The sequence below is a fragment of the Amblyomma mixtum genome, chromosome 4, assembly GCF_055824585.1.
Source record: "Amblyomma mixtum isolate Tamu chromosome 4, ASM5582458v1, whole genome shotgun sequence".
Lineage (NCBI taxonomy): Eukaryota > Metazoa > Arthropoda > Arachnida > Ixodida > Ixodidae > Amblyomma > Amblyomma mixtum.
The window spans coordinates 15,575,672-15,594,343 of NC_143015.1; the positions used below are offsets into that span (position 1 = coordinate 15,575,672).

At 46.9% G+C, this 18,672-nt stretch overlaps 1 pseudogene; it reads left to right on the forward strand.

Annotated features, from left to right (window-relative positions):
* Window positions 1–18,672, forward strand: part of LOC149345751 (uncharacterized) — a 124,098-nt pseudogene that overhangs the window by 11,852 nt on the left and 93,574 nt on the right.

Below are 18,672 nucleotides of genomic sequence, written 5' to 3' on the forward strand. Positions count from 1 at the left end.
CAACACGACTAGCGCTTTTCTTCAATACCAGTGTAAGGAGACACTATTTTTTGAACCAAATGACGAAACAGGAATGTATCGCAATTTTATAAGTTTGAAAAACAGCAATGTCAGCGATATCGACGGCTTTCAAACAAAGGCGGTCAAGTATGCTATCGATATTTTTGCGCCGTATCTAGCATACATATTCAATCTGGCTCTGGCATCTGGTTGCTTCCCGGACGTGATGACAATCGCAAAAGTTGCGGTTCTTTTTAAGGAGGGCAAAAAAAAATGTTAATAGCTATTGACCAGTCTCAGTGCTTCCTGTATTTTATAAGGGTTTAGAGAAGATTATTCTTTTGCGCATGAACAGCTTTTTTGTTAAACATAACATGCTTTCAGGTGGTCAGTATGGCTTTTGCAATGGCAGGTCAAAGAAAACAGCATTATTAACTCAGAAGGAATTAATAATTTCGAACACTCAATAGGAAAAACTCACACTCGCAATTCTCATTCACTACAGCAAAGCATTTGATCGCCTAAACCACGAAATATTACTAAACCAACTACTCGGTTATGCTGTCTGAGGAGTTGGTTCCGCCTTACTTAAATTGTTTCATTTCAATAGTCAGCAGCGCGTTTCTGTCGCTGAAAGTAACTCAGACCACAGATTGCTGACTTCCGGCGTGCAACAAGGGAGTATTCGAGGGCCCTTTATTGATCTTTTTAGAGCATCTTTTTCACTGGTAAAAATGTAGACGAAGTAGTAGGGGAAGCCAAAAAAGAGCTTGCAATAATTGGGGATTGGTCAAATGAGAATTGTTTAAAAATATATAGCAATAAATCTAAGGCCAAGATATTCATGGCTACAGGCAAGCCGCCACAGATAGAAGAAAGGTTGGTTCTCGGAGATACACCTTTAGAAATTGTTAAGAACAAAATTCTTCGCGTGATCTTTGCTGCTGACATGTCATGGACTCCTCATGTTCAATTATTTTCAAAGACACTCCCTACATCAGCCGGCGCACTAGCACGGTGCCGCAATATTCTACCCCATAGAGCAAATCTTGAAATTTATCATGCAGTGTTTTCCTCTCACGCAATTTCTGCGCATTGGTTTGGGCCACAACCACGCAAACAGATATTCAAACACTGCTCCTTCTTCAAAAGAAAGCACTTCGTTGCATTGCAAATGTGTCCAATATACATTCAACTGCACCACCAATCACACGATATAACATGATAAGCGTTGATAAGAGTTTCGTCTACTCTACTCATAGTTGTTTTGTGAAGAAATGTTGAAGAGCCTAATAAAATTCCTTGCGATGTTGCAGAAACAGAAAAGTGATTGTTGCACCCGTGGATCTGAGACATGGTTGACACCTCGCAGATATACAAATTATATGCTACAGTCACTCACACACAACTTGCCATGCTTGCTTAACAAATTTCTGTCTGAAAATTATCATTAATCACACGTTATAGACAACAGACGCATGAATTTTTTTTCTCATCCCAGTTTTTGTGCATCAAATGGTATTCGCTATATTTTCATTGCCCTTCAGTTTTTCATACTGTATGCTTTTTTGCTGAACTGTATTGACAATGTCTTTCGATCAGTCAATTTGTGTGCAAGTGAAACCGTGCACGTGTGTTCAGAATTTTCTGTTGCCTATATGCTGCCTTGTACGGGCATCAGGCACTCTCAGGATACCAATTGCAGCTTTTGTGCCTCATGACCCCCAACAAGTCGTTGGAAATAAAGTTTTCAAGTTAAAGTTGGAATGCGCAACGAAGCGAAAACGTTAAGCCGTGCCACTCCCAAAGCTCCGCTTGTATGGCGAGCAAGGAATACGGCCCGAGATCACACTAATAGCTGCCGCACGTTTATTAAGGCGCAACACGGATTATTCCGGTATTTTTTAAAGCGCTGCTGGAGTGGAATATTCATGTCATCAGTCACAAAGTGGTTTGATTCTACCACTGACGTCCACCTGTTTTTATTGGGTTAGTTAGGTTTATTGGGTTAGGTTAGTCACTGCATGTGACTAACCTGATATCATCAGCTAATAAAACACTTGGCTTCTTGAAACGTCACCTGCGGGATGCCCCTCAACATGTAAGACTACAAGCATACATTTCACTCATCAGAACTAAACTGGAATTTGCATCGGCCATCTGGAACCCTCACCAAGCATATCTAACAAACGCCCTCGAAGCTGTGCAGAACAGGGCCACAAGATTCATTCATTCCTCGTATTCATACGAGGTTAGCATATCATCTCTAAAATTGCAATCAGGTCTATCTAATCTTTCTGCTCGCCGTCGCTCTGCCAGTCTCGTCTTATTCCACAAGTTTTTTTATTCGCCACTCAGACAAGAACCCTACATCTGCGCACCCCCGCCGCGCAGATCCCATCGCATCAGTCATCCTCTTCATTTTTGCGCCCCCGTGCCCGTACTACTGTTTTCTCTAATTCATTTTTTTGCCGAGTAGCAGCTGACTGGAACGGCCTTCCCCACGATATCGCTGCCATCACCTGCCCTGGAACATTCATGACTGCATTGAACACCTGTACTTCTTAAAAACCCACCCCTTATGTAACACCCCGCAAGGGGTCTTTAAGGAAAATAAAGTGATGTGATGTGATGTGATGTGATGGTAGAGAGAGGGTGCGGTAGATGGTCCTTCGCGATCACAAAATGAACAAGGGAGGGGAAAACCTCAGGTTGCTTTAGCCAAAGCTGCGAACTCATGCTCATGCATGCGAACTCATGCGAACTCATGCGAACTCATGCTCCACTTTTCTGGGACTTTACATTAACTTTGTCTCTTGACACGGTGCTGACACGGTGCATTTGCCAGTTTTTATTTTGCTGGTACATCGAGCGCACAGTGTTCAGAATGCGAAAAAACTGAAGCAACTGTCTAGCAGATGAGTGAGTGCGCTAACATTTTTTGAAGATGGTGGCTGGACAGCATGTGGGTGGACAGGAGTCCAAGAATCTGGAGGCTTGTGCCAAGCTCCTGGCGATGAGAACGAGCGTTGCCTTGTCGCCAAGGCGTGCCCTGGCCAGCTCCACCTCCAACAGCTCCAAAACCGCATTACGCGGCTTTAGATGGTGCAATTTACGGGGACACGTTCATGTGATGTGTGTTAGTGTTGGGGTGTCTCCGCAACAAGAACAGTTGTCTTCGTAAAGTGTTGGGCGTAGGCGACGTAAACAGTGTAGTCTGAAACATCTGTTTGTTTGAAGATGCCGTAGAAGAAAAAAGAGTACAGAGGAGAAGGAGGGATTCGGCAGAACGTACAGGAGTATATGAGGCATTGTATTTCGAGCCTTTTGGCGAAGTGGGAGTTGAGAGGTACAAGGCGGGAGGGGATGACCCCACTCAGTGAGTATATTCTCGAACTAAGGTGTCCGCCCTGAGGTTACCATCAAAACCATCGTGGCCGGGCACCTAGGTGATGACATGGTCTTGACGGAGAGTGCCCCACGATGCGTAGCGCCATTCGTAGAACGCAGCCGCTTGTATACGCTCGACTGGCGGCTTGAGAGTCTGTGAATATGTGAGCGCTTTTGGAGTGGGTGTCACTGATTTTTATGGCGAGAGCGATGGCGATCGCTTCAGCGGCGGTTCAGTCTGGGGCTCGGACTGAGGCTACCCGAAGTGGAATGTTGGTGCTGTCTATGACAACACAGGCGTACGTCTGTGGGTGGGCATAGGAGGCGATGTCAACGTAGACAACGGTAGAATCATGCCTGTATTGCCTTCGCAGATCTCGCAGTCGGACTTGTCTCCTGGCCTTTTGGAGTTCATAGTGCTTGGATCTGGGGATAAGAGGTGGGTGCAGATGATGGGGGGGGGGGGTAATATTCCTGTGAGGGCGAGTGTTTAGGTTGCTTGGGGATCCCCGATGTGTTGGAAGTTGACCCGTCCCGCAGAGGTAGGGAGTAAGCGCATGCGTTGGGAGTAGAAGACCGCATCTTGGATTTTATCGAAGGTTTTGTGGATGCCTACAATCACCGAGAGTCCGAGAGCGGTTTTGAGAAGTGTGCGCATTAGGACCTCAGCCTTGTATTGGTTGGTCTTGGTGAGGTGGAAGTAGAGAAGGCGGTACTCAATGCGGCTGATAGCAAGGGCCTTGACGAGTCGGAGAGTGTCCTCTTCGCGCATGCCTTTTCTGGGCCCCGCTATGTAGCGGTTCGTCGCGTCATGTTGCGAACCGAAGTGCGGAGCGTAATTAAGGGTGTGTTCAACCCAGGGGCTGTGGACTAGAATAATCAGGTGTTTCGCAATGAGACGGTCATGGATTCGGCCCAGGATGGGCCATGTGGCTTGTAGGGAAGTCCGTGTATTCGAATGACTGCAGGTTTTTCCAGGGCACACTGCAAGCCGGTGCTGGTGACGAAATCCTCGACGGTTAGGATGGCTTTTTGAAGAGCCTTTTCCTTGGCAGCGAGGGAGCCCCGAATAGGCCATCAGGTAATACCGTCTGCATACATGGTGTACCCAATGTCTTCTTGAGCAAGTAGTTGGTGGGTCAAAGGGGCCATAACGATATAAAAAAGAGAGGAAGAGGACAACGGGGTGGCCTTATAAGGATTGTCGAAGGGTTGGGATCGCGGTGAGGTTGGAGAGGCGGGCAGTGATATACCGATAGAAGCGGGTTCCGCAGTTGATACGATTGAGGTCGTTCAGTATGTGTGTCTGGGGGATGCTGTCTAATGCTCCTTTGATGTCCAGGTTGAGGACAAAGTGTTCGATGCCGTGAATGCATCGTTTAGGAGCAGGAGAAAGGCGTCTTGGGCGGAAAGTCGAGGGTGGAAATCGTGCATGTATGGGAAAAGAGGTTTTTAGCCTCAATGTAGATTTGGAGACAGGTGTGAATGACCCGTTCATAGATCTTGCCAATTCAAAACGCGAGGGAGATGGGGCGAATTGCCTTAATAGAGGGAGGTAATTAATAGAGGTGATTTAGAGCGTCGTTGATAAGCGGAAGGGTACAAACGTCTTTCTTAAGTGATTGCTTTCTTCCGGTGGAAGGTACGGGAGTCAGGGCACCATGTTCCTAAACAGCGGTTGATCGCGGCGTTAGGTGGTCGCCTCGTAGCGGCGTAGAAAGGTCTTGTGCACTGTGCCGTTGACCAACGGCCCACTCAAACGCTGCGGGTTTCACTATTCCTCAGGGGGTTGACGAACTTACGCGGGGCGGGGTTGGGCCTTACCGGCGTCTGCCATCAACACCTTCCTCTCCAGTTCAGGTGCCAAGAACCACGTGTGAAATCTGTTGAAGATGAGGGCAAGATTCTTGGCACAGCTCCGAACTGTGATGGAAGACCTTGTAGCCGTCACCTGGTTTGGTGCATAGGTATAACCTCAGTGAATAAGGCCCTATGCAGTCTTGACTCCCGGCTTACAGATGTTAGGGTGGGATTGTCTAAAAGGAAAGTAAAATAATAGAGCCCGGCCCGCACCGCTTAGAGCACAACGGGCTTCTCGGCTTACAGGAGATGTCGAAGCATGGAGTGCCGTACGCAGGAACGTCGTTTTTCTTCTCGATGCTCTTACGGCAAAACTCCGCTGAGAGGTTCGCCAATTCCCGTGAGGAATAGTGAAAGCAGCTATATTTAAAGGGGAGATTGCTCATATTAAAATTGGACAAGATCGTCCTACGCAGCTACGAGGTGACCGACCAAAGCCGCGACCCACAGTTCTTTATGAACATGATAACCTGACTCTAGGCACCTGCCACCAGAAGAAAACGATCACTAAAAAATGACGTTTTCTTCCATTCCACTTATCAGCGACGATCTGAATAATCTCTGCCACCCCAGATGCGTTTTTTTGGATTTACCTATGGTGGGGATATTCGAAAATCGAGAGGGAAGGCGAGAAAGTGTGCTTATATCTCGGGGCGGGCTTCATGTATTCAAGCTCATTCTGTTTGGAGTGTGCGCTGCAAAGGACACTTTACAACGAATCGTGGGCACCGTGCATATTGATCTGAAGTGGCAGACGTGTTTGATCAACTTTGGCGATGTTTTCGTCTTCGCCCCGACTTCGAGGATCACTTTCGACGCATCCAATCGGTCCACCAAGGAAGAAAAAAATTCCTCTGGGCGCATTCTAAAAATAAGAAATTCTACTTCACTTGCACCGAGCGCAATTTTTTGGGACACGCTGTGAACCACGCCGGATGTCTGCCTGATATCAAGAAAACAGGAGGTACCGTCACTTTCCTGCGGGTGCAGGACCAGAAAGCCATCCGCAGTTTCCTTGAAATTTGCGCTTATTACCCCTGCATTGTGGAAGATTTCGTTGTAATCATAGAGCCTTTGGCACGCCTGATCTAGACAGACACAACTTTCCCAAGGGAGGCACGGCAGCACAAAACATTTTAAGATTTCCATCGCCTCCTCCAGGCAGCTCCTATTCTAGATGACTCGGCTGAAAATGCCGTCACGGAGCTCCGTACCGACGCCAGCGACTTAGGCTCAGGTGCTATCATCACGGAAATCAAGGGAACTCAACAACAGATCATCTTTTACGTAAACCGGAGTTTGTCGAGAGCTAAATCAAAAGACGAATGTCTTGGCATCGTCTGGGAAACAGAAATAATGGCCATACTTTCATGGGAGCGTTTTACAGCCGTTGCCTATTTTCACGCCTTTCGCTGGCTCGAGAACCTCAAAGACCTGTCCGCCCTTCCCGTAAGATGTAGTCTACGGCTACAGGCCGTACCATACATGGCCGTACCATGCAAGTGCAGACGCAAGTACTCACATGCCGTTTTTCTCCCTCGCGCGCCTCTAGATTTTCCAAGCGACGACTCCAATAATGAGGACGCCGCCTTGAATGCTCTCAGAACCACCTGCCTCGACAGCAACAGCCCGCGCCCATAAAAATCTTCGAGACATCATGGAATGTTTCAACGGTAGGCACCTCCCAACCGCGAGACATTTCTAGCGTGCTATGTCGTCACTAAGCATTCGGAATGGTGACCTCGACAAGGAAAATCTCATCTTGTAATCCCTAGTCGTCAAACTAGTGAGCATGCGTGGTGAAATTCTTAAAGCCTCTCGTAACGAACCCGCTTCTGTACCCCTCGTAATAGCCCGTACGCTTCCCAGTGTCCAGAAAAGTACTACTGACATCGTCTTAGTGCCGACATTCTACACTACATCAGAAAATGCGACTTGTAATAAAACAGCGCAAGGGCACAGGACGAGAACGGAGAAAAGACACACACGGCGCTGAACTTCCAACTGCGTTTATTGGAAAAACACGCTGCTTTTCAAGGCAGGGCGTCAAGAAAGCGCGCGCATGCGCTTTGTCAAAAAAAACAACACTTGTCGGGTAATAAAATGTCTCGTAATCGCGCGTGTGATTATCGGTCCTAACCACTGTTTAGCAACTTCAGTTCCTTAGAGGACAGTGCTACTGAAGGCTGGCTGACACATCTGTTTCCTTTTCTTGAGATATGAAATGCCTCTGCTACTTCCCTCGTGCTACGATCGTTATTTATGAACAATACTTCGGTGTCAACGAAAAACGGGGCGCACTTACACTCGAGACAATGCTTGGCCAAGTTTGTTGAACACTTTCCCAAAGAATTTTGGTGCTCCAAAAGCCGTACATTAATGCAACGACCTGTCTGGCCAATATAAGTACGGCCACAGGACAGAGGAATCTAGTAGACTACAGCAACCTTGCACGGGACGAACTTGTTTGCATGGTTAATTTTACACCCTGTTTTCTTTCCCCTTCCATCTCTCTTCCTTTGAACAGGTGCCCCCACCTTGCCTACCTTATTAGGAGCCGAGAACACAACGTTGACACCATACTTGGCCCCCACTTTCTTAAATCTGTGCGAAAGGGAATGTACGTACGGCATTACAGCTATATTCTTTCTTCCCTCGTCCACACTGGAGCGTTGCTCAGAGTCACGTTCCGGGGTTTTCAATTTTTTTCAGGATCTTTTCCGCACACGACACAAGAACTGAGTCCGGGAAACCGGCCTGCTTACAGCGGTGTACCTGGGCGCAGAGGCTAGCCTTCATTTTGTGAGAACAGGATTTCTTCAACGCCATACTCATGCACCCGGTTACTATCCCGTTGTTTACTAGTTTCGAGTGGCACGAGCTATAGTTCAACAGGGGCTTCTCACTCCGAAGGGAGTATTGCCAGCACACGTGGTCTTTTTCAAAGACCAACAGTAACTCCAAAAATTGTAATGTGTTATCCTGAGGAATTTCATGCGTAAATTTCAGCCCGGGCCCGTTCTTTACAAAACAATCTAAAACACTAAAAGAAAATGCGATCCTGTAAGAGTCTAAAACTGCCAAAAACAATACCACCCAGGCTCTTGAAGCCCATTGAAACACCATTGAGGCTCTTCTAGAAAATAGCAATGGACATGCTTGGTCCGTTCCCGCGTTCCAATTCTGTGAATGAATGCACCATTACCAGGCGCGCTACAATGAAAGGTCAGGTCTCCGAAGCGGTGGAACCTTAGAAGTCACAAAGTTCGTGCATGAAAGCCTTCTTCGCCATGATGACCTTGAGATCCTAATCCCCGACAGGGGCACTGCATACATGGATGCGCGTGTGTAGCCGATCGTTCTTCACAGCCATGTAGACCACCGAAGAACAACATCCTGCCCCCTCCACCCCCCCCCCCCCCCCAGATGTACGGTTTGGAGAAAAGAGTGACAACAACGTTTGCCGACATGCCTTCTATGTGCATCGATATAGAACACGAAGCGTGGGACGAAGTGCTCCTCTACATGACCTTCACATAATGCGGCCATACATGTCCCCACTCTTTTTCGTTCAGGGCTGAGAAGTGACGACGATGCTCGACGCCATATTGCCATATCTGACCGCCTCCAGCCCACACACGGGGCCGCATCTTCCTGGCACGCGCCGATGAAGCTCGTCAGGTGATCAAGGCGCAGATTCAGGTACAGCAACGCCGTGATGCCGAACGCTACAATCTTGGACAGCGTGATGTCATTGTGCACCTGGAAACCGTGTGCGTGTGTGGCTTCTGATTCAGCGACGAGGGCTAAGCGAAAAACTCCACCACCGCAACTTCGAGTCATGCCGAGTGATTAGGCCATTGGGTAACCTCAACAACGAGTATTCCACGTGACCCGCCTCAAGCCCTGCTACGAGTGATAGGGCAGTTCAGTAATCCAGTTCGGTGCAGCCAACTATTACGCTTCGTCATGCATTCCGTATTCAATTTTGGTACGATATTTATTTTTGCACGTTCCGTAATTACGCGGTTTGGTTGTCGTCGTTAGTATGCTGGGATATCGAATTCGCGGAGTTTGCGAGAACAAAACGGTGAATGTCTAGCAAATGCGGTCGCTTTTTGGATTGCCGACGGTCACCGCCAACGTCTTGATGTTCTTCCTATTCAGGGGCTCAGTAGCACTCGTGACATCTTGAACGATGCGTAACAATATAACCCGCAATCCATCATAGATATGGACCTCGGCGCACGCTCGGTCCTTGAACACTTCCTCCAAAATTGCAGCCAGACACGTCCGCGCGATATAAACCGCGGCAATTATTTGAAATAATAAAAGGCTTAAAAGTTATACCGAGCACAACGTTCACATACTCGGAATGATTATTAGAGGACATTGAGCGCAAATTAACTATACCTTAACTTGCATGCAACACGCAGCTTGCCCGGATTTCCCTTACCCGTCAGGGTCAGTGGTTATTGACTCAAGCGGGTATTTCGCCCGCTCCAATCTCCCCGTTTACCTCTCCTATTCCCACCCCCGCTCCCAATCTTCGTATCCTTCCCCTCCCGACCAACATGTCCCCCGTCCTGCATGCCAGCCGTCGTCATGCGGCCGCGAAGCACCATTCCCCTCTCTTTGATATCCAGGGTGTAGCCTACACGGATGCCTCCTTCGTGGCTCCCCGAGGTACCTGCGGCTACGCCCTGTACCATCCACACCTCCCTGCTCCTGAAACCCACACCAGCGGGCCGTATCTACACCCTCCAGACGCATTGTCCTTCGAGGTCCTCGCCATTGCGCATGTCCTCCAGTCATGTGCCCTCCTTCCCTCTCTCCAAGAGTACACAGTGTATTCAGACTCACAAGCCGCTATACACCACATGCAGCAACGCACCCTGACCCCTTCTCTCCAACAGGAGGTCGAACGAGCGATCTCCGCACTGCAGCCTTCCATCGTTTTCCTCCGCTGGGTCCCTGGGCATTCAGGGATTGAAGGGAATGAGCTGGCCCATCAACTCGCCCGGGACACACTTTTCCGGGCACCGTTGATCCCCTGGCCCAAGCCCTCGGAGGACGGTGGGAGACTCACCCTTCGCAGCACCATAAAATAGGGCTACCTTGAGCTCCGCCTCGACAAACTACTTTGCCCTCCCCCTCATGCATCACTCACGGTGCCGGAGTCTCGCCTTCTTCGGCACATCCAAATGAATGCAATTATCACTCCGTCCCGCCTCTTCCTCTATCGCTATCGATCGGACCCTTCCAGTCCCAGCTGCCCCTGTATCTATGCCGACCTGGTCCATTGCCTCTTCTATTGCCCGGCTGCTCAGCAGTCGGGTTCCTTCCCCCCACCCTCTCTATCAATCACCACCTGGCTCCACTGGCTTGGCGCTGAACAGGAAGAAGAACAGCGGCTTCTGGTCGCCCAGGCGGTCGACATACTCGGCCAATAAATTATGGTCGAATAAAAGTCTTTTACTACTTCTACTACTACAGAAATAGCAGCTCGAAGGCGCAAAAGGCACGTATTCGCTGACCTGAGGAGAGCCGGTATAGAGATGGCATGGAACGATACATTATGGTATGCGGTGTACGCACGGAGCGAATTTGATATTAATTTCGGCAAATCGGGCTCTTTAACTCTGCACGGACAACGGACAGCCTATGGGCGATTCTGCACTTCGTGGCCAGTGCAGCCTGGATTCGATTCCGCGTGTTTTGGATGAAACCGAATCCGACAGGTGCTAAGCCAACAAGTGCCGAGAGTTGGCGCATAAAGCGTCGTCAGCAATCAAGCGCCATTTTCCAAGCTTCACGAACCGGGTCATGAACTTTCATCCGCAAGCCAACCACTTATGCCCCCTGCGGCGGCCTAGTGGCTTTGGCGCTCGACTGCTGAGCCCGATGATGTGGGTTCAATCCCGGTCGAGGCAGGTGTGCTTCGAGGGAGGCAAAATTCAAGCCGCCCGTGTGCTGTGCGATTTCAGTGCACTGTGAAGAACACCAAGTGGTCGAAATTATTCCGGAGACTTCCACTATACGGCATCCATCATAACCGATGGCGCTTTAGGACGTTAAACCGTATATACAGTATAAACCAATCAACCAAACCACTCCCTTCTATCCTTGCAATGTCGGTTCCTGAGCAGATATAAGAACAGTAAAAATGTAGAAGCTGTCGTCTCGTGCGCGACGCAACTCAAGCCCAATGAAGCTGGCGTGACACTGCAACCACGTGCGGCGCGCTCTATCGAGAATGGGTTCGAAGAGACAAGACTTCGCCTATGACCCTCGAGATCTTCGGGCTGCGTCAAGGGTCCGTTTACAGTCTTTTGTACTATAGGAACCTCGCCTGCGTAACTCACATGCTGTAACAGTTTTCGAAGAAATAAACCTTCATTTGATTTAAAACACTCATTGCATTCGCCTTCAAAGCGGAGGATATGTAGGTGGATGCGACAGTCCCGTTATTCGGCCTATTCGGAGCGCACCCGTCACAACACATAACCGACGTATCCGATGTATACTCAGCACCGTAGCTGCAATGCGCATGTGAAATATGCCGGAGTTTCATGGTACAACGCGTGCAGAGACTGAGGGTGAACGGAAGGATGATTGGCGGCGTGTACGTGAAGCGCCACGTCACTGTATCTGTCACCGTGAGTTCTCGGTTACATATGCTATATATGTTGCACGCATAGACAGTATTGTGCAATATCAGAAAGAGACTTCAAGCAAAATATTTTTGTCGAAGGTGTACCCTGATTCTTAGGGAACCAAATAAATGTCTTCGGTGGTGCAGCCTGTTTCTTATTACTGTGCTGCGAACCTCATCATACTCGCAGCGCGCCGCTATAGAATGAAGCCGATCGGTGGCTGCAGGGCACCAAGTGATCATGAATTGTCTGTTCACCCCCCCCCCCCCCCCCCCGCTACCTTCTATGTATACCTGACGAAGCGGAATAAAGGGACATTCTGAACGGTCACAGCGCGTACGGGGACTACACACAAAGAAGTAAACAACACAAGCGCTGGGTTTGTGTCCCCGTGCGCGCTGTAACCCGTTCAGAATGAACGTATTCCACGTAGCCTAACTCGCCCGTCCTAATACAGAATTAAGGAAGCCTTCTTTCCACCCCTCTACGAGCGGACGTTTGATCTCGTTTAAATAATGACCCCGGTGACGCATGGCATCGTGCGGCATCAAGTAAAGAGTGCCTAGCGACTACGCTAATCTAGCGACGGCGCACTGCGCCAAGAATAATCTTCACACAATACAGGCGTTGTGCAAACGAAATTAGACCGGTTGGTTACGGACATTCACAATAATGCAAAACAAAAACCGAAACAAGCCGAAACCGTAACCGAACTATTTTGCGGTGGCCGCGGAGTGACACACTCTTCTTTTGCGGAAGCCATGCAGTGGCTCAACTGTGGCCGCATAGCGCACTTCGCAATTTTCCGGTCAGTTGCATCAGCATATTTATGGTGACGAGTTTATCGCGAGCTGGCCGTTAACGGTAATTGTATACGTTGACATTTCTTTTGTTGGTTCTCGCGGCATCGCGTCTTCGACTTTTTTCGACGTGATAGCGTTGCTTCTGAGTGAAATCTGGAGTGCCCAGAAATGAGAAGGCACCGCGCTTGTCCACGCTTTAACAAGCTAAGCAAGGGTAGCATTTCATTTCTTGCTTCATTCAGCTTATGGCCAGGACAGAGCTCTGTTAGCTCGCAAATGGTAGTTCCTTGTCTTGTGTAGCGGGTAATGTGCGCAGATGTTTTGGCCACTGCTACTCCTGTAAATACTGCAGCACGTTGTACGGCCACATTGAACGAAGCCTTCCTGATGCCACGTGCTCTCATGAGTTCGGCCTTTTTCTACCTTTTTCGGAGCTCGGCCTGAGGGCCTCAGTAGTGGTATGTTTGGACTGACGATAGCTGCAGCGTCTTCTGTACTCACTGAATGCCTGTGAAGCGCTGCTAGTGTAGTGCGAAGGAAAAAATGGCGTGAGTATAGTTCCAGAATCATTCCTTGTGTCGCAGATCGTTGTGAGGCCTCTTCCCAGTAAAAAAAACAATGGGTCCAATTGGAAATTTTCCCATTGAAACCAATTGCTCAACCAGATGTGTTTTCGCCCCCCATTGGGCCCCAACCAGTTTAAATGAATTGGTTCTCCAACTGAAATCAAGTGGTGCACCAGTTGGTTTTATTTGGTTGCCCAAGCAGACCACATGGTACACCAGTTTGTTTCAATTGGCTGCCCAAGCAGACCAAATAGTGCACCAGCTGGTTTTAATTGGCTGCCCAAGCAGACCAATTGGTACACCAGTTGGTTTTAATTGGTTATTCAAGCAGTCCAATTGGTACACCAATTGGTCTTTAATGGTTGCCCAAGCAGACCAATTGGTACACCAGTTGGTTTTAATTGGCTGCACAAGCAGACCAAATGATACACCAGTTGTCTTTAATTGGTTGTCCATGGAGACCAATTGGTAGACCAGTTGGTTTCAATTGGTTCCCCAATCAAACCAAAGGGCACACCAGTTGATTTCAACAGGTCATCCAACTGGACCTTCATGGTAGTTGAATTAGTCTAACCGTGCCACCAAAACAAATTTATTTATATTTACTAACTACCCAATAGATTTTTAGGGTCACACAGTCTGATGCAAAACTAGCCAAAACTTCACCAGTTCAAGTGATATGCAGAGTGATACAGGCAGATTTTCATATCAACCACTTGCTATACGCAGAGAGGACTCTATTCCAATAATTTTGAAATGTTGGCCACAAAGATGGTGCACTATCATATTTATTGCACTGCTAATCCTTTCCCCCCAACATCAGCCTCCACGTCATCTGTGTCCACTCAGTGGTCATGGTTATCCTTTGATGCCCTGAAAAAGTATTAAAGCGAAAAAAAGTGCAATAATCAAAGATCTCAAAGTAGCAAAAAAATAGAATATACTTAAGCAATAATTCCTGCATCATAGCTGAATGTTTAGGTTATTTAATTTCGAGATATGCAGTCGCTGCATGCTTTAAAGGTGCAATGACGAGGAATCTGAACTCGTCTTTTTGCCGTGGGCACTCGATCCCTACGTTCCTAGCATTCTTAGAAACTGCGACCTATTGCCCCGTGTGACCGAATTCCCTAATTAAATCGAATTAACATCCGGCTCCCACATTTATTTTTTTCATTCTCCCCGTACGGTGGGCGGAGTCGACTGACGTGTGGGAGTGCCTTTCAGCCAGCTTCGTGGAGGCTTTGCTTTCACTTTATTTTGTTTTTTAGGTTTCCGTGAATAAACAGTTTCATTCACAGGTAATATAGCCGCGAAATAAGCCCGCAGAAATAAAAATACGCGCGGACTATTTGTAACTACGGATTACTACGTATTACTCCGCCGATGGCAGAGTGGCAAGCCGCCACGGGACTGGGTGAAAGGCACTCTACGCATTGGAAGACTCCGTCCACCGTACGGGGAGAATGAAAAAAAAAGGCGGAAGCCGGACGTTAATTCGATTAATTTGGGAAATCGACCACACAGGGCAATAAATCGAAGTTTCTTAGAATGCTTGGAACGTGTAGATTGAGTTCCTGCAGCAAAAAGACGAGTTCAGATTCCTCTTCACTGTGCCTTTAAGTAAATGTACTTCCTGCCGACACCCTTTGGGGCCAGAATCATAACAGTAAACAGAATCACAATTTTAATGACTGACTATACTAGTCAAACCTGACGACTCAAAATTCTACAGCTAATATTTACTCCTTATTATTAGGTCCTTGTTCCAGTAAAAACAACAAAAGAGTATGGCTTTGTCGTAGGGGTGTGTGACGAGACTTAATGTGGGTGGGGCTTCACTGCAAATTCATGCTGTAAAGTAGCAGCTCACCTCTTTACTCCCTTATCAATATCTGCCAGCTTCTCCACAATAAAGTGGTTGAGGTTCTGTGTGGCAGCTGGCAACCGCCCTGCCGGTACATTTTGCCTTGTAGCATTCTTAAATCAAGTTCCCCACCAAAAAAGTTTCATGTAGGGGACGTTTTACATCAAAAGACAAATGCCCCCCCCCCCAAAAAAAAAATAACAAATACCAGCCAAACAGTTCCTTTGTCCTTATTTACCCCTCAGTGCTATGACAAGCTGCACTATTTTGCATCATGTGCTACACCATTTAACTCTTACGTCGCATGACGTCAACTTTCCAGGGAGACAGTTGGCTCTTTACTGCCTTGCCTGGAAATCGCGGATTTTTTGCCTGCATACAAACAAAATAACGATTGCAAGCTTTCAGTTATCTATAAGGATGAGAAATAGCAGTTATGATTTAGAAATAAGATACTATGCATGCTAATATACCTTGCAGCGACCTATTGACTAAATCCTCCTTCCATATGGCCATCATCAACTCCTTTACAAATATAGAGTCTTTCTGTTGGCCCTGAATACATTTCCAGGCCTCTCGTTGTATGCAGAGCCCTTGGCCGATGTCCACCTTCAGAAAACAAAAATCTCTTGACATGTACATGGAACGTTTTTCAGCCTTTTGTCAGGACGCATGCAGTGGATCAAAATGCAGTTTAACCTACCATGTTGTCACATTGAAGTGAACTTTCTGTTGATGGCTCTGCTGCACTACAGGATGCATGGTGCGGCAGGGATCTGCCACTGCTGCTATCCGCTGTGGTTGCTGCAGCCCAAGTGACAGGAGGGGTGACCAAGATGCCTACATTGGGTATTAGCACATGTGTAAACACACTGAAAAATTTGGCAAATTCAGTTATTCTTCAACTGCAGAGTGCAGGCTAGGTACCGGATAGAAAGCTGCCAAGTACAGCACAACTGGATCCTACAAAAACTAAAAGCAGTCCAAATGTTCTACCACCTACTTCATAACTCGTGAACGTTTCTGAGACTACCTTTTATCTTACATCCAACTGTTTTTTAAAGACGTTCAGGCAGAAAATTTGCAGATGGCTGTGTATTGTTTGCCAGTAATTTATAATTAAATTTCTTGCTATAAGCTTTTGAAGCTGCAACAGGTGATTGATGGTAAGGCATGCTAAGACCATGATGTCGTAGGTTCACCAGTTTAATTTGCAGCAATCAGATCAACCTGTTTCAAAACCCAGACTAAATAAAAGAGCAGCTAGGCATGCTGATGTGTTACGCACTGTTAAAAGCTAGAGAACTAAAATTTGTCACCTACAATATCTCCACTTAAACGCTGACTCTGATCTCATAGCAGTTTTATGTGTGTGTGCAGTGAAGTTTGAAACACTTCATTAATGGAAACAGTTATCTACTTGACATTTAGGCCTGCAACCAGCCTTTATGAAAGGAAACTCGCGAAAGAGTACATGAAGTATTTATATTAATTACATGTTTAAAACTTCGTTATATAGATGTCATATATATAGCATCTAACATGCCAGTACTAACTGCTTTAGATTAGTGCCAAAAGCTTTCAGCCACATACCTTCCCCAACATCGGTCCTGGCCAAAATTTTTTCCTGCAGGCCCATATTTAGCCTGCGCAGCTGCAGGATTTCCTCCTCTTGTATTTGCAATTTTGATTTCAAATTCCTGATTTATCCAGCTTTTTTTTACTTCTTTCAGCATTTTATCCTCTTGGTAGGCTGTGCGACTATGTTCAGGCCTACTTTTTTTTCCATGCATGCTTTCGTCATCCACTGCATGCCTAAGCTGCTTTTTTTTTTGCATCTTGAATTTCCAGAAGATGTTGTCTAGACCCATCCTTCTTTTTTTTCGGAGGAGGCTGTGCAGGAAAAAATCACTTTGTCTTGTCTCAACTCCCCGAAAGAAAACATAAGTCACAGGCACCAGACAGAACACATGCAATCAGGTACTTACCTCTTGGAGCACATCATCATCACTGTCACTCGAGTCCAGCAATCTATTCATTCTTACTCTGCTGCGGGCAACCTTCGAGGCCACATCATCTGACTCTGAAAATTATGTCAATCCAGGATAAAAAAGAAGTTGTAACATATAGCAAACTTACATCAATGACGTAATATGCATATGATGTAATGAATAACAATGAAACTCGTCAGAACAAGTTTCCCCATGACCTATTTTTCGCTGCATCAGTTCACACCTGAGCTATGATAGCATAGGTAAAAAAAGATTAAAATAGAGCAAAATAATCTTTGTCAATCTTCTCATCTAGGTTAACAAGGCGCGAAAGATACGGGAAGAACGAAGAAGACAATGAAGAGTGCCGACTACCAATTACCTTTCGTGGGAACACACTTTTTATACAGCTCTGTCATACAAAAGATGGCGACTAACAGCAAAATATGCAGTCAAGAAAAAATCGCGCAGGGAGTTAAGGTAACTAATTGAAAAAAAAAACGCTGCAACATGGGAGCCGGCTGCATTCTCGTTGTTTTCCTTCCGTTCTTAGACTGTATATTAGGCCGCCATGTTTACTCCATTTGATAATGAACTAACTGGCCTTCAAAAGGTACTTCTGCAAATATCTGATTTAATGTGATCGCATATATGCACCTGGCATTGAGATCGTCAAAGAGAAATAATCGAATGAGGCTACAAGTGCGTGTTTTCCATACGTGTGAAGTAAAACCTGCTCGCGAAGCTGATCGGTGCACTAGCTTACTGACAAGTGACGCAAACAGCACTTTTTTTTGGGGGGGGGGGGGGGGGACAATTCGGCTCTGCCGTCATGCAAGGCACCATAAAATAAATCTATACATATTCAATAAGCCAGCTGAAATGAACTTACCGCCCAAGATTAAAACGCACGAGCGGTAATAATCGGAACTGCCGTCCGCCGCTGTCCACTTCAGGGCATAATACGCCCTTGAAGAAAAGTCTTTCTCGTTCCGAGGTTGGAAGTCTTCGATGTCATCAATGGAGACGATGGCATATTTTATATCGTCTTCATAGTGCACATAAGCGTAGCTGATCATCGTTAAGAAACAGCAAGGGGCAACTAGTACAACCAGCCTGCGAGCCACAAGAGACAGAACCGATCGAAAACACGTGGCCTGCAAAGCTTTTGTTTACGCTGGATATCAGCAATCAGGATTTGGCAGTCAGTTTCCCACTTTACAAGTAATAAAGTAACAAACTTTAACACAACAGAAGCTTGTTCTTTATGTGTTTTAATGTTATAAAAAATGATATCTTATTCATGCATTTTTTGTTGAGAAAGAAACGCATATCGAAGATACAAACACTTCTACAATAAATACGAAGCGGAGCAATAACATCGACTGGATCAGCTAGACAATTATTTTCAAGATGGCGGCTGTCAGCTGTGTTTGTTTGTGTGCGGCTGTCAAAGGCAGTTTGGAGTGCAGTTAGACACCCTAGTGCAGAAGATAAAGTTTTCATGCGTCCTGGTCACCACTAAATTTGACATCAGAA